The 13,919-nt window shown below is 45.1% G+C and overlaps 1 long non-coding RNA gene across 3 annotated transcripts; it reads left to right on the top strand.

Annotated features, from left to right (window-relative positions):
* Positions 1-8,348: 8,348 nt before the first annotated feature.
* LOC125532151 lies at positions 8,349-11,863 on the top strand. Of its 3 annotated transcripts, XR_007293786.1 has the most exons (5): positions 8,349-8,930; positions 10,007-10,148; positions 10,772-10,924; positions 11,019-11,181; positions 11,555-11,863. It is a non-coding gene; the product is annotated as an uncharacterized LOC125532151 (long non-coding RNA). The 3 variants fall into 3 exon arrangements; XR_007293785.1 differs by having other exon boundaries at positions 8,351-8,930; positions 11,019-11,863; XR_007293787.1 differs by lacking the exon at positions 8,349-8,930 and adding an exon at positions 9,105-9,920 and having other exon boundaries at positions 11,019-11,863.
* The last annotated feature ends 2,056 nt before the right edge of the window (positions 11,864-13,919 follow it).

Here is a 13,919-nt window from a genome sequence, read left to right as displayed (position 1 = left end):
GACACTATCATATACGTGAGCCAAAAGGCGCAAACGGTCCCGGGCCATGGTAAGGCGACACCCGTGGGATACCGTGCGTGAGGCCGCAAAGTGATATGACGTGTAGATCGATGTGGCTTGGAATCGGGGTCCTGACAGGCCATGGGAGGCCGACGCCAACCCCATCCAGATCAACAACGGTGGCGGGCAGACATCGCAGCCACGCTCCGGGCACGGCGAGAGCTCGGGGGCCTGTAGCTATCGTCGCTCGTCTCCGGAGTCTCGTAGGGCTTGGGAGAGTCGCTGGACTCCCAAGCGTCTTCGTTGCTGCTGGAGAAACTGCCAGCTAGGCCCGGCCCCGCCCCCTGCCGCTATGCCATCCCGATGACCCCCTCCAGGGCAGCACTCTAGGCGGCGGCCTTCCATGTCAAAGACCTTGAAGAACATCATGGAGGCACCATCATATTCGAAGTGGATGGCGAGGGCACCCTCCGCACGGCAAACCCGGGCGACCTCACCCCATCCGCGGGTCATGAAGATCTTGCCCGTGGAGAAGACCTCAACTTGCGCCCCATCGCCGGGGCATCACACTCAGCGTGTTGTAGCCATAGCTCGAGGGGACCCCTCGGTGGCATTTCGGCAGAGAAGAATGAAGGGAACTGGATCCACGTGCGCGGTGGCATCGCCCACACCATGAGTTCACGCGAGGAGCCCTCGGCGTGAGTTCGCGGGGCGGCAGCACGCGCCACCACTGTAGGGCACTGCGTTCATGGCACGAGCGGCGTCGGTCCCTGCCTCCTTCTCCGGAGTCCGCTACCTGGGCATACAAGGGTAGCGGATAGCCGGGGGGAGGCCGTTTGTGCCAAGGCCGTTCGTGGCAAGCCTCTTCTTCGGCGGGAGAGGCCCAGGCTCTTCCCAGGGGCTTTTCCCTTCTCGGTGGTGGAAAACCTCCATATTGGCGCCATGGATGACGCAGTGAAGCAAGGAAGGAGAAGCAAGCAGAACGGAGGAAGAGATGGGCGACGGGGGCTCCGCCCCCTCCCCATTTATAGCGGGAGAAGGCCACCCGACGACCCCCACGATCGCAGGTAATGATGGCTTTTCTGCATGCACCAGGGACTCGTCAAGTCGGGCAGTTGCCAAGGCAGCATGGGGAAGTGGAGACGCCCATGTCCCGTCAGTTGCCACGAGTCAATCAAGGCCGCATGCTATTGGGGCCCGCGGTGCTCCAACTTACCCCTTGACTTCGCCTCGAAGCCAAGTCCGAGCGCGCCTTGGGCCCGGGGGCTACTGTCGGCGTTTTGGGAACGAGGGTCCCCAAACTTCCATGCCTGCAGCTCACAGTGTGGCTCCTCTAGCGGCCTGGTACAACCCATCTTCACCAGCAAACACTCAAGACCCCCGCGAGGGGCCAAGCCTCGCGAGGCAGATGACATAAGACCTCCTCGAGGGCAGCCTCACTAGGCTGGCTCGCGAGGAGCAGAGACATCAAGGTGAGGGGCACCTCATGAGGTTCCCGTGACGTGAGCCATGACGACGAAGGCCAGGCGGGCGCCAGCGCGCGCAGAGCGCCAGTTACCTGTTTGGAGCTAAAGGAGCAGGCGCAGACAAGGAGTCTCGAGGCATCAGGTTTCCATATCGGTGCAACAAGACCAAGACCAGTAGGACGGCAGGACGGAGGTCATCGCGAAGCCCACGACAGCGTCACCACCAGAGCCTTTGGCAGTCGAAGACCACCTTTTGTCAGGATAGCTTGTACTAGTTGTTCCCCTTTGAATTGGCCATTGTGGGATCCCTTCCCACCTAATATTTGGGAAGAGGTCCAGTGCCTCTATAAATAGGACTAGCCACCACCATAGGAGGGGACGGATCATTCGAATCATCCTCAACCACACAAGCTCACCGAGCTCAAGAACGCCTCTCCTCAGGAGGTAGCTCTTCCCTTGTACTTGTTCATCCTCAGCCTACAAGGCAATCCACCACACCACACTGGAGTAGGGTATTACACCACATCGGTGGCCCGAACCAGTATAATCTCTTGTGTCCCTTGTTCTTCGGGTTGGGCGAGCTAGGTTTTGAGATCGTTGCGAGAGCGTGAGGTGGGGGGAAAGATCTTCGTGCGCACCCCAGTGTTCGAACCTTAAGGGTTTTGTCGGAACCTGAAATCCGACAAATGCTATGGTTAGATGTTATCTTAATACTTTTCTCATAGTTGCGGATGCTTGCGAGGGGGTTAATCATAAGTAGGAGGTTTTTTCAAGTAAGAACATCACCTAAGCACCGGTCCACCCACATATCAAATTATCAAAGTAGCGAACACAAACCGAACCAACATGATGAAAGTGGCATGATGAAATTCCTGTGGCATCATAAGAGACTGTTTTGGCCTGTCCTTTGCCACCAAAAGGATTGGGCTAGCTTGCTGCACTTTATTTACCATTAGCATTACTTGCTTGTTACAAATTATCTTGCTATCAAACTACTTGTCGCTGACTATTTCAGTGCTTGCAGAAAATACCTTGCCGAAAACCACTTTGTCATTTCCTTCTGCTCCTCGTTGGGTTCGGCACTCTTACTTATCGGAAGGACTATGATTGATCCCCTAAACTTGTGGGTCATTAGCGGCAGCTCCGTATCATGAAACATGATGAAACTTTCTCTCCTCTTTTTCTCGGAAAATAGAAATTTAAAGTATCCGGATTAGGGTCAGCGGAGCCTCATGGGCCCCACAACACACCAGGGTGTGCCCTGTTGCCTTGTGGGTAGCAGGGGTCCCTCCTCCAGTAGGTCTTTTCTCCAGTATTTTTTATTTGGTCCATAAAAATCTCCAAAAAGTTTCATCCAATTCCAAGAACTTTTATTTCTGCACAAAAACAACACCATGATAGTTCCGCTGAAAACAACGTCAGTACAGGCTAGTTCCATTCAAATCATGCAAATTAGAGTCCAAAACAAGAGTACAAGTGTTTGGAAAAGTAGATACGATGGAGACGTATCAACCGCCTCAAGTTTAACTCATTAGTTGTCCTCAAGCAATTTAGTTGACAAACTAAAAGTGATAAAGAAAAACTTTTATGAACTCTTTTGTTCATGTGTCTATATATATGCTTAAATAATACCCAGGTTTTCAGCAAAGATTATGACTAACCACGCAAATAATAACTCTTAGAAATTATATTCACTCATATCAATGGCATAATCAACTAGCGAGCAATGATAAAATATCTCAAATGCCAACACTTTGTCAAAACAATCATGATATAACATGACAACATGGTATCTCGCTAGCCCTTTCTGAGACTGCAAAACATAAATGTGTAGCACCTCTAAAGTTCAAGAAGTGACTAAACATTGTAATTCATGGTTGAAGAGATCCAGTCATGAAGCACACAACATTAACTATACACGACACATGAGAATGACAATAGTGCTCTCAGGAATGGTGCTTGTTTGAGAAGGTGATGACTCAATAAAAGTAAAATAACATAAAAGTAAATAGATATGCCTTTCGAAGAGGGAATCAGGAATTTGCATATGTGCCAGAACTCAAAGCTTAAATTAGGGATAAATATAAATTTGGGAGGTATACCTTTCTTGTCAAAGTTACGACTGGGTGTTTTCAATATCTTCCATGCTAAACACATTACCGGCGGTACCGAAGCGGTAAAGTAAAGTTTACTCCCCCCTCCACCAACAAACACAAGCCATGGCTAACCGAATCCTCAGGTGCCCTCCATACCAACAACTTTCCGGGGGAGTTTTGTTTTATTATTTGCAAATTTAAACATGGGACTGGGCATCCCGATTACCGTCCCCTCTCGTGCAAGAACAAGTGAATACTCACTCATCATGAGAATAACCCGCTTAGCATGGAAGATACTGACCACCCCCTATCGCTCCATGAGTGGTACGGGACCACAAAACAGATGTTCATTTGAATATTTTAGAGGTGGCACATGCAAATTTACTTGGAATGGCAGAGTAATACCGCATATAGATAAATATAGTGGACCCAACTGGAATAATTTTGGTTTAAGGATTCACTACAAAAAAAGACACATTTGTGACATTTTGGGCCGAATGATTTTCTTTCTGTCATGCTTATGACACTTCTATGATCATAATTGTGACAAAACCCGATATCATCATAGATGTGGTGGGCTCCTACTTCTATGATAAAAAATCATGACAGAAAATGGGATTTTTGTCCTGGACGGGTCGGAGATGCAACTGCATGACATTCTTTGGGCCGTCCATGACGTAAAAAACGTGGTAGAACAGAGGGCGAGGAACATATCGGGGAGTTCCCGGTTACGGTGGGTGGTCGGGGCCGAGCGATGCATTGAGGTTTGCGTGGTTCTCTCGTACACATACGCGCGTGTGTGCGAGGCGTTGCGCTCTAACTGAACTCGAGCAAGGCGTTGGGCTCTAATTGAACCCGAGCGATTGCACTAGCTACGTTACTAAACCCTGCTTGATCCCTTGCTGTTAACTAAACCTGAGTGACTCCTTCACTACTGCTGCTAACTGAATCTGATTGATGGTGCCTCTTGATGAACAGTGAGCGTTGTTGGGGAGGGCGGTTGGATGACAGTTCCCATTGGGGGGGATGAATAGGACCCCGTGGTAGTAGAGGCCATTGCCGCTGGATGAAAAGGACCCCGATCGAGCCGGTTGGGGGTGGATGAACAGGACCCCGTGGAGGGCTGCTTGAACAGTAGCCGTTGGAGGGCTGGATGAACAGTATCGCGCAGAGGGGTGGTTGAATAGGACCCCGTGGATAGGGCTGGTTGAACAGTAGCCGGTGGAGGAGCGGTGGAGGCTGGATGAACAAGAGCTCGTGGATGAACAGTCATAGGTGGAGCCTGGAGGACGTCAACGGTGGATGAAGAGTAGCCCATGGAGGCAGTCGACAGTGGAGATGAACAGTATCCCGTGGAGTCCCGTTTTGCGGTACGCCACACCCCTCCCAATGAACAGGACCCCTGTTTCGACCGTAGCGCTCCAAAACAAGTCTGTTTCCTCCGTTTTGCGGTATGCCACACGCCTCCCGATCAATAGGACCCCGTTTCGACCGTAGGAGGTCCAAGAGAAGTCTGTTTCCTCTATTTTGTGGTACGCTAGACCCCTCCCAATGAACAGGCTCCCGTTTCGACCGTGGCCAGTCGAACACAAGGTCGCTTTCTCCGTTCTATGGTACGCCAGGCCTCGTTTTGATCGACTGTTCCGTCCAAGCCAGTTGGCTCCCGATGAACACGACGACGATGCAGTTTCTCCGTTCTGACCCAACCATGTACACAAGCCCTGGCCGTACGTATGCGCGAGTAGGCGTTCGAGACCCTGCCCGTATGTACGTGTGTGGCCTTATATTTTGGCGTGTGGCCATATGTACGTGTACACGGTTTAGACGGGACAGCCTGAACTGCTACTTGGGGAGCTCTGCTATGACATGTGCCGCTACTTACTTAGCCATGGTTCATTGTTGCAGAGTGATGGATCGACCAGTATGTATGTACACATTCGCGACAAGAAAGACAACGATGCGTATGCTTCGATCGGGTGGGTCCCAGCTGTCAGGGAGGATAAGGATGCACTTCCTTACGTGCGAAGATATAGCTGCTGGGTCCCAGCTATGAGGGTGGAATCTTTTTTTGCCCGTAATAAGGACACACTTCCTTGCGTGCGAACATGTAGTTTCTAGGTCCCAGAAGTTAGGGGAGAAAACATTATTTTTCATGGTAAAAAGGATGCAGTTGCATGCATGCGTCCATGGGCATGGTGCGTCCCCACTATCAGCCTCTCACGTACAGTCATCTTCCGATGGCTCTTGTTTGTTGACCACATTGACCACACCGTGCCGAGTGCACCAAGGCCGGTGGTCGATGGCGAGGCCTAGACTGGAACGGCCTGGAGATGGGGAAGACGCGGCAGTGGATTCGCAAATGAAGAGGAGTGGGAAACTTGACTGGTTCGGGGTGCGCCGCAGCACTGCCGCGGTGCCGCCCATGGGAGACAGGAGCAAGAACAAAGGCTGAAGAAGGAGCACGGCTGTTGGATTAACATCCAACGGGCCACCTGCTAGAATCATTCGTTGATTAAGTTGACAAAGCCCTGCGTACACGTCCACTTAGTAGGCGCACAAATCAGCCACCAAATCTGACGGGTCCCAGCTGTCAACGGGAGGAATAGTTTTTTCTACATAACAAGGAGGCACTTCCTTCCGTGAGAAGATATAGTCGGTGGGTCCTAGCTGTCAGGGGGAGGAAACATGTTTTTCAGCTTACTAGGGAGGAACTTTCCTTGCATGCGACCACGGACCTCGTGGGTCCCGGCCGTCAGGCTCTCCATGTACAGTCCTCATCTGATGACTCACGTTTGTTGACCACGTCGCGCCGAGCGCAGCGAGGTGGTGGATGACGGCGAGGCCCCGGACGGGAACGCTCCGAAGATGGGAAGACGCGGCAGTGGAGTCGCGGATTGAGAGGAGTACAAGGGTTATAACTGGTTCCGGTGCGGCGTGGGGCTGTAGTCGGTGGAGCGAGCCGTGCAAAGCAGAGCCGCTAGCCGCCGGAGGCCGGACCAGGCGGTCCCGGCGACGCTGGAGGAAGAAGACGAGAGATTGAAGGTGCATGCCGGCTATTGGATATAAATCCAATGGTTGTGGATCTCATAATCATTTGTTGACCAAGTTGACAAGGCCTTGCGTAGGCTTCGACCTATTGGCCCAAATGTGAGCCTGCAAAAATGTGGCATATATTTAACCCATGTTTTCTAAAATTTACAGTCCATTTGTTGGGCTGGGTGAACAAATAATTTCGCGTTAATGCGGCCTATTTAATATTTTCTAAGAAGTTTCAGACCATTTGCAGTTTCTTGAAATACATGAATTAGCTGGCTCGTTCTATATATAATGTTAGGTTAGAAGGAGCAATTAATATCAAAAAATAAACCGAAGCGACATATTTTTTTATATAAAATTAACAAATTAGCAAGTTTTTTCACAAAACAAAAATGAGCACGTTATTATTACATTGTCATTAAAATCTTCACAAGCTTTTGTATGCAATCACCAGGATTTTCCTTACTTGTGAGTCAGAAACAACCATAATTTTCCATGCCAACTTCTGTTAAACATTTACTTTTATAAGTTAACTAGAAAAGTGGCCCGCTCGATGTGCGGGCTAAAAATTTATAAAGTTGATTGATGGGAACATATGATTTCATTTCTCTATCTTTTTTTGAAATTACATGTGATGCCATTTGTAAATATTAGACCTTTGTGAAAATAGTTTTATCTTTGGTATATTTGGGGTTTTACCCATATATAAATATTGTGTTATCCCTTCGTCATTTACGTGTTAATTATGCATGATGTACTAACATTTTTTATGATCAGTTTCGTTGTTCAAATTGTATTTGTATAATTTTTCAGATTTTTTCTCATGTTGCTTAGTTATATTTTTTCTGTAAACACAAATTTAGTAGTTATCATTGTTTTTGTGTAGGCATCTGTTGATTTGCTAACGATGTTCAAGATTGCTAGGTATTTGTTTCAATATATGGTGATTCTTGCACTCCAAGTGATTTCATTTTAATTTGATATAAAATGTTAGATTGTATTTATATATTGCACGCATCCACTAAAACTTTCTTGGTAGGTAATTGTGTTGATGGTCATTTGATTTAGGTAAGTTAAGTTAAGACATGCGATAGTGACGGACCTAGAATAATGGGCTTGGGATGCCACAGCTCAAAGTTTGCATTAAACATCGTCATAATCTTAACAATAGTTTGAAAATAGCAACAATGGGTATTTAGTGTTAATTATATAGTAAAATTTATTTTATAATTTTAGAAGGGTACACTCTCACTGGATTCGTCCCTGACACACGGGCTCAATTAAAATAAGATTGGCTAGTATTGGTCATTCTATGGTAGAACCACTTGTTGGGTGTGCCGTGTACCAAATTCTGCTTCGGATTTTGTCTTAGGGACCATAAGTGGAATAAAACTCGCTTAGCGGTATCAAACAGTCGTTTGTATCACGTTAACATAGTTTGCTCTTAGACTGTCCATTTTTTACAAAAGAAACATCGTCCACAGTTCGACTATCCGCTTTCTAAAAAAAACATCATCCATAATTTTTTCATTGGAAATGCATTGTGCATGGTACAATACATGTACAAAACATCACTGGTTCCCACCATGCTAATTGTTCGCCTTCCTTTCTATGTAGTCTTCTCGACTTCTGAGTAGAATTTTTCTGTCTTATTTCTATAAAAGTTCATTTCCTCTGCTGGTGAAATATTATGGGATTTATACCAAAAAAAGGCCCATGCAGATGGACATAGCGACCACACATCTTTCCTACGCACCCTAAAAACATTCCTCTTTCCCCTTCACACTTTCACACAGTGACATGTTCCTCTTGCCCGATCCCATTTCTCTCTTTCAGTCTTTCCTACTCTCTCCGGTCACTCCAACATTTCTGCCGCCGGCGCCGAATAGCTCCCATCAGCTTTCTTCCTTGATTCTGTGCCTTGAGCTTGCTCGTCCTCACCTGCAGCCACCCCCACAGCTCGATTCTCTGTTGCAGCCACAGGGTGCCCCACAGCTCGATTCGCCGTTGCAGCCACAGACCACAGTGTGACCTTCGATGGCGGCTGTTTTTTCTCCTCGTGTGCATCCTCGGTCTGCTAGGCTGGTAAATAGCGATGGAGGGGTAGCAGGGCCCAAGCTGGAGCCGCGCAAGGGAGGAGGCGAGATCATCGATCTACGCGGTGTTGTTGCGGTCAGCGTTCGTGCAGGTGATGTGGGCTTGGATTTCGTCTCCCGCAGTCAGCTTTGATCCATCCACAGTGTGATCCTTCTTTAGTCAGTGTTCGTGCAGGAGATGTTTTCTTCCCCTTGAGCGCCAGATGCATCCTACACATCGGCGACATTCTTCGAAGGTCCCCTTTTCCCTTTTCCGGACTTTGTCATATACTTTTTTCGTAACCGGTTGCTTTGTTTGTGTGGTTGAACCAATATAATGTAATTAAGGGAATGCTTTTTAGTGAAAAATGTTTTCCCATTTTCCCTAGAAATCATGGGAAAACATGTGATTCTGTTTTGAAGTATAAGGTACTGTAGATAATAATTAGTGAGTCAAAATCAAAAAGAATGTAAGTATATTTATACGCACACATGAAAACTAAACATGTGAGGTTCGTGGCGGTGTTGTTGTCCCCAAGCTCCGACTCGGACGCGTAGTCACTGTCCCAAACTGAGGCAGCTCAAAAATTTGTCTTCGTCCGCAGGAGAGGCAGCCGGGCTTGGTCATCGAATATTTTTGCTCGTCTTTGTTCAGATGTTGTTCGGAGTTCAAACTACCAAAGATCCTCGAGTGGTCTTCTTTTTGCTCCACTTTGTTGTAATTAATCTCTTCATTCAATAGCCTGTTTCCAAGTTCAATTATTTCTGAAGAAACTGGGAGCTCAATTCCGGGGTTTACCTTGAGTTTATTTTCGAGCTTGTCTCTAATTCCACCAAGGCGCGTCCTTGTTTCTGTGAATTTGTGGCATAACATTGGTCTTCTGACTTGGCAGTGGCATAATATTATTGTGAATAGTTGTCCTAGGTGGTTGCCAATCGCCCACTGAAGCCACTCTGTTGTCATTGAGAAATCCTAGTGCCTCGCAAGCAAATCTGTATGATGTGTGCACAACTCCATTTACTGTTCTCATGTCTTAGAAACATGTGCATCCTTTCTTGAGTTTAGTAGTATTCACATATACTATTTTTTTCTGATTGCGGGATGGGCATAATATATCCTTCCAACTGATCTTCATTTCTTCCTTTTGCTTCACTTCGTGTCTTTCTTCCATACCTATTTTGACGGGAACTCTGCATATGTTAATTCTCTGGCTTCCTCACACATCTTGTGTATCTGCATCCACTGTGTAAATTTAGTGATTCTCCCTGCTTTCCTTACTATCTTTGTTTAATCTGTAGAATATGCTAAAATGACTTGTTGCTCATTTTCCAGGTGGAAAGTCAATCTTTCAATCCAGGGATCTCTGAAGTGCATTTCAAATTGAAATATTCTCCAACACGCGTCATCTCTTGATCTCATTGTTTCGTATTAGCACCGTGGATTGGCCATCACCTTTATTTGTGTATTTAAAAAGGTATCTTTTTTATAAAGATCATCTGCGCACCTCTTCATTTGTATGTGCTTGATATTTTCCAGTAAATTTATGTTGTATGGGGTACATAATGTTGCTTCATGTATACAACTACCAGTCGTGCATCATTAGTGGTAAAGTTTAGAACCAAATGGATGATAATACACATGCGAGTAGAGCTTTGTGAAGATTTTCTTACCTCACTTGTATCAAAGGTTGTCCTTTTGATGTAGTTGCGTAGTGTGGGACATCCCCATGTATGATCAAAGACTGACTATTTTTCTTGTCTGTAATATCATTCTCCTTTTCAATCTTGCCATTTTTTTTATCGTCTGGATTTGCATCAATAAGATAACAATTCAAAATAAAATCAATTAGGAACCTCTTGTGCCTAATTGGAAGTGTTACCTTTTTAGTTGTAACATTCTTGTGGTGTAAGATATAAAAGATTCGCAATTAGTAACAGATCACCTTGTTAGATTGCATATTTGATTTGTTTGAACCACCTTGGCAGGTTTCTCAAATTCCTTGCTGTGTGGACGACCTTTTGTTTTCATTCTTTATTCCTGCACAATAGGGAATGCAAATATAAAGTTAAAGAGGACCATATTATAATATTATTACAGAAAGTGGCAGGTGACGGACGACTACAAAGATCAACGGCGATGCGCCGACGGACGACTACAAAGATCAATGGCGATGCGCCTGCTGGTCTTTGGACTGAGAAGAGTACCTTGTTCTGCCGCTTCCGACCTGGGCCGGCCTTGCTCGTCCAAATGGTGGGTCGACCACTGATTACATATTACTGCTCAAGTTTAGGATGATCTGTTACTTTTTTAACTTCTTACCTTCTAAATATTCGTTTTTTCGCAGAAGTAAAGGAGATCAACTTTGTGCCGAAATCTTTAATGTTAAAGAGGATCTCAAGTTCCAATCATCACGCGAAGACACAAATATTGAGTATTTTTTAGTAGCAGCCGGCTGAAGCCATATCTACCTGATTAATGAGGCACTTCATTTAGACATCATTATTGAGGTACCGAGTCAAAATATTATGCGAACCATTATATGTTCTAAAAACTCTAAATGGATAGCATACTCCAGTGCCCTTTGCTTCTTAATGGACTTTAGAGCTATGGAAGCCGTTCCACAACCCAAAAACTATAATATAGGAGCACGCTATAATTCTGTGAGATGGTACTTACCGGAGGTGGTCTGATCTCTTGAGGGAGCTGGTTATGATCAAGGATAGTCAACAGGAGATTTGGGGGCTGGTGACCGATGCAGGAAGACTATGCTGAAGTGCCACTTGTTGGATTCCCTGCTAGCTTGCTTAGGAAATAGAAGATTGATTAGATTGGCGTATTACCAAATAGTCTTGATGCAAGCTTCCTTTTTTTTTTGAACAGAGAAAGGCACCCGAAGATACCAATATATTCAGCTCACAGAACATTTTACAGTCGAGATTACACCATCTGCTAGAATAAAGAGAAAGAAGAACTGCAGATGCAAAGAAAGAAGAGCTGAATAAAGACATATGAGAGAGCAAGGAACAAGATCCTTGCTGAAGAACAGCATGTCCTAAGAAACAAAGGAAGAGAAGGGGAAAAGAAAATTCCAGCTTTGACAGCAATCTCCTTCTTTCCAACAACCGAGCATAGACCATCATATCATGTTGAGATGAGGAACTTCCCAGAGCTATCAACTTTCTCCTAAAAGCAATACACCTTATGAAGCTGAATTCCTACAAAATTAAAATCAACAAGAGAGGCAGTTACAGGACATGATTCAGTGACATGAGAGTTAGAAGAGCAATTGGGCCTGAAGCTTGAACCTGAATATTTATTTCCCTATTAGAAGAAGGAAGACAAAAGTAAACTCCCACACCTGTGCGCAATTGACCTTGCTGAAATCCTGGAACTCTAGAAGTTCTGAAAGCAGCATCAGAAAACACTTTAGCACCATTAATGAGAAGGTCTGATTTGAGAGTATTGCCTTGCTTAGGAAGAGGAGAATTATCAGGTTGAGAAGCCTGCAAAGACTGAATATTAGTAGAAGGCAGAATCTCCTCTTGGAGAATATTATTCAAACTAGTAGCAGCAATTTTAATTTGGTAGGGAAAAGAAAATTTCCTCTCAAAGAGGAAATCATTTCTAGCCTTCCAAATGCACCACATAAAATTGAAAATATTTTGCAAAGATGCATAAGGATGGCCCATAGAAGCAAAGTGAATCAGAAGGGAATGCATTGAAGAGTGACCTTGCACAAGGATGTCAGATCTAAGAAACCAAGGAGCAGAGAACCAGGCCGCTCTAGCAAAGTCACAAAGAAAGAAAAGGTGAAACTCATCTTCTTGCTGAGCACATCTACAACAATTCTGCGAAATGTGAATAGAAAAACGGCCTGCTCTCATTCCTGTGGGCAAAGCTTTGCTAAGCATCCTCCAAGCAAAAGTTTTAACCTTGGGCAATAAATCTTTCTGCTTCCAAATAGTTTTAAGAAAAGCTTTCAAATCCAAAGGAACATCCAGAGGAGCAGTTCTAGGATTAGTATGAATGTCTTGTAAGCAAAGTTTATAAGCAGCTTTGGAAGAGCAAATACCATTGGGAGCCAAAGGCCAACAAAGAATATCAGCATTATCATCATCGAGAATATCAATGTTGATAATCTGAGTAGCCAAAGGTTGCTGAAAAAGAGAGAAAATGAGCTGACGGTTCCATTGCCTTTGCCCAGGCTGCCAAAGATCCCTAACCAAGGAGGGATAAATAAAGCCTGATGGTTGAGGAATGAGAAAATCATGAATAGAGTTCCAAAGATTGCACCAAGGCATGCTCCAAATAGAAACATTACCTTGGGTGAGTTTATAGAAGGCATGCTCTTTAAGTTTAGGAAGCATTTTTAAAATGGAAGACCAAAAGGCAGATTTAGGTGGATTATTAGTAGCTTTCCAAATAGAAGTGATAGAAAAATATTTGGCTTGAAGAACACAATATAATTAGGAGGAGGGGTTTTTAGCTAACCTTCAAGCCTCGGCAAGAATAAGACTCTCATTGACGGCTTTTAGATTTCTGATTCCAAGACCACCTTCAGACTTGGAGTTGGTAATATCCTTCCATGCTCTGAGACAAAGACTCCTCTTAGAATCTATTTCTCTAAGCCCTGTCCACCAAAAATTCCTAATGATAGAAGTGAGCTTGGCAATAAATTTTTTTGAAAACAGAATGTTTGCCATATAGTAAACAGGGATAGCAGAAAAGACAGAGCGAATAAGTTCAAGACGGGCAGCATGAGATAGCATGTTAGCTTTATAAGAGTGGAGCTTATTTAAAAATTTATCCAAAACAAAGTTATAAGCAGCACCCCTATTCTTAGCAGGCAAAATTAGAGGATGACCAAGATGAGTGAAATTAGCATCAAGATTAGCATCAAAATTAGCATCAAAATTAGAGGATGACTTGCTTAATATCATTAATAATATTCTGAGAAACATGATTGCTAAAGAGAATGGCAGATTTATTCCAGTTAGGAGTTTGACCAAAAAGAGCACAAAAGTGTAGAATAAGACTGGCCATCGTCTGAGCCTCCTGATAAGTAGCGTGCCCACACACCAGAAGATCATCTGCAAATAGAAGAGAATGGACAGAGGGGCAGTTTGGTCCAAGAGAAATTCCCTGCAATTGGTTAGCCTGCAAAGCTTCATTAAGCAAGATGGAAAGTTCATTAATTGCAAGAACAAACAAGTAAGGAGACATGGGACAGCCTTGTCGTATTCCT

This window comes from Triticum urartu, unplaced genomic scaffold, assembly GCF_003073215.2.
Source record: "Triticum urartu cultivar G1812 unplaced genomic scaffold, Tu2.1 TuUngrouped_contig_9228, whole genome shotgun sequence".
In the NCBI taxonomy this organism is placed as follows: Eukaryota; Viridiplantae; Streptophyta; class Magnoliopsida; order Poales; family Poaceae; genus Triticum; species Triticum urartu.
The sequence above is the reverse complement of the archived record's forward strand: the minus strand, read 5'-3'. Positions and strand labels throughout refer to the sequence as shown.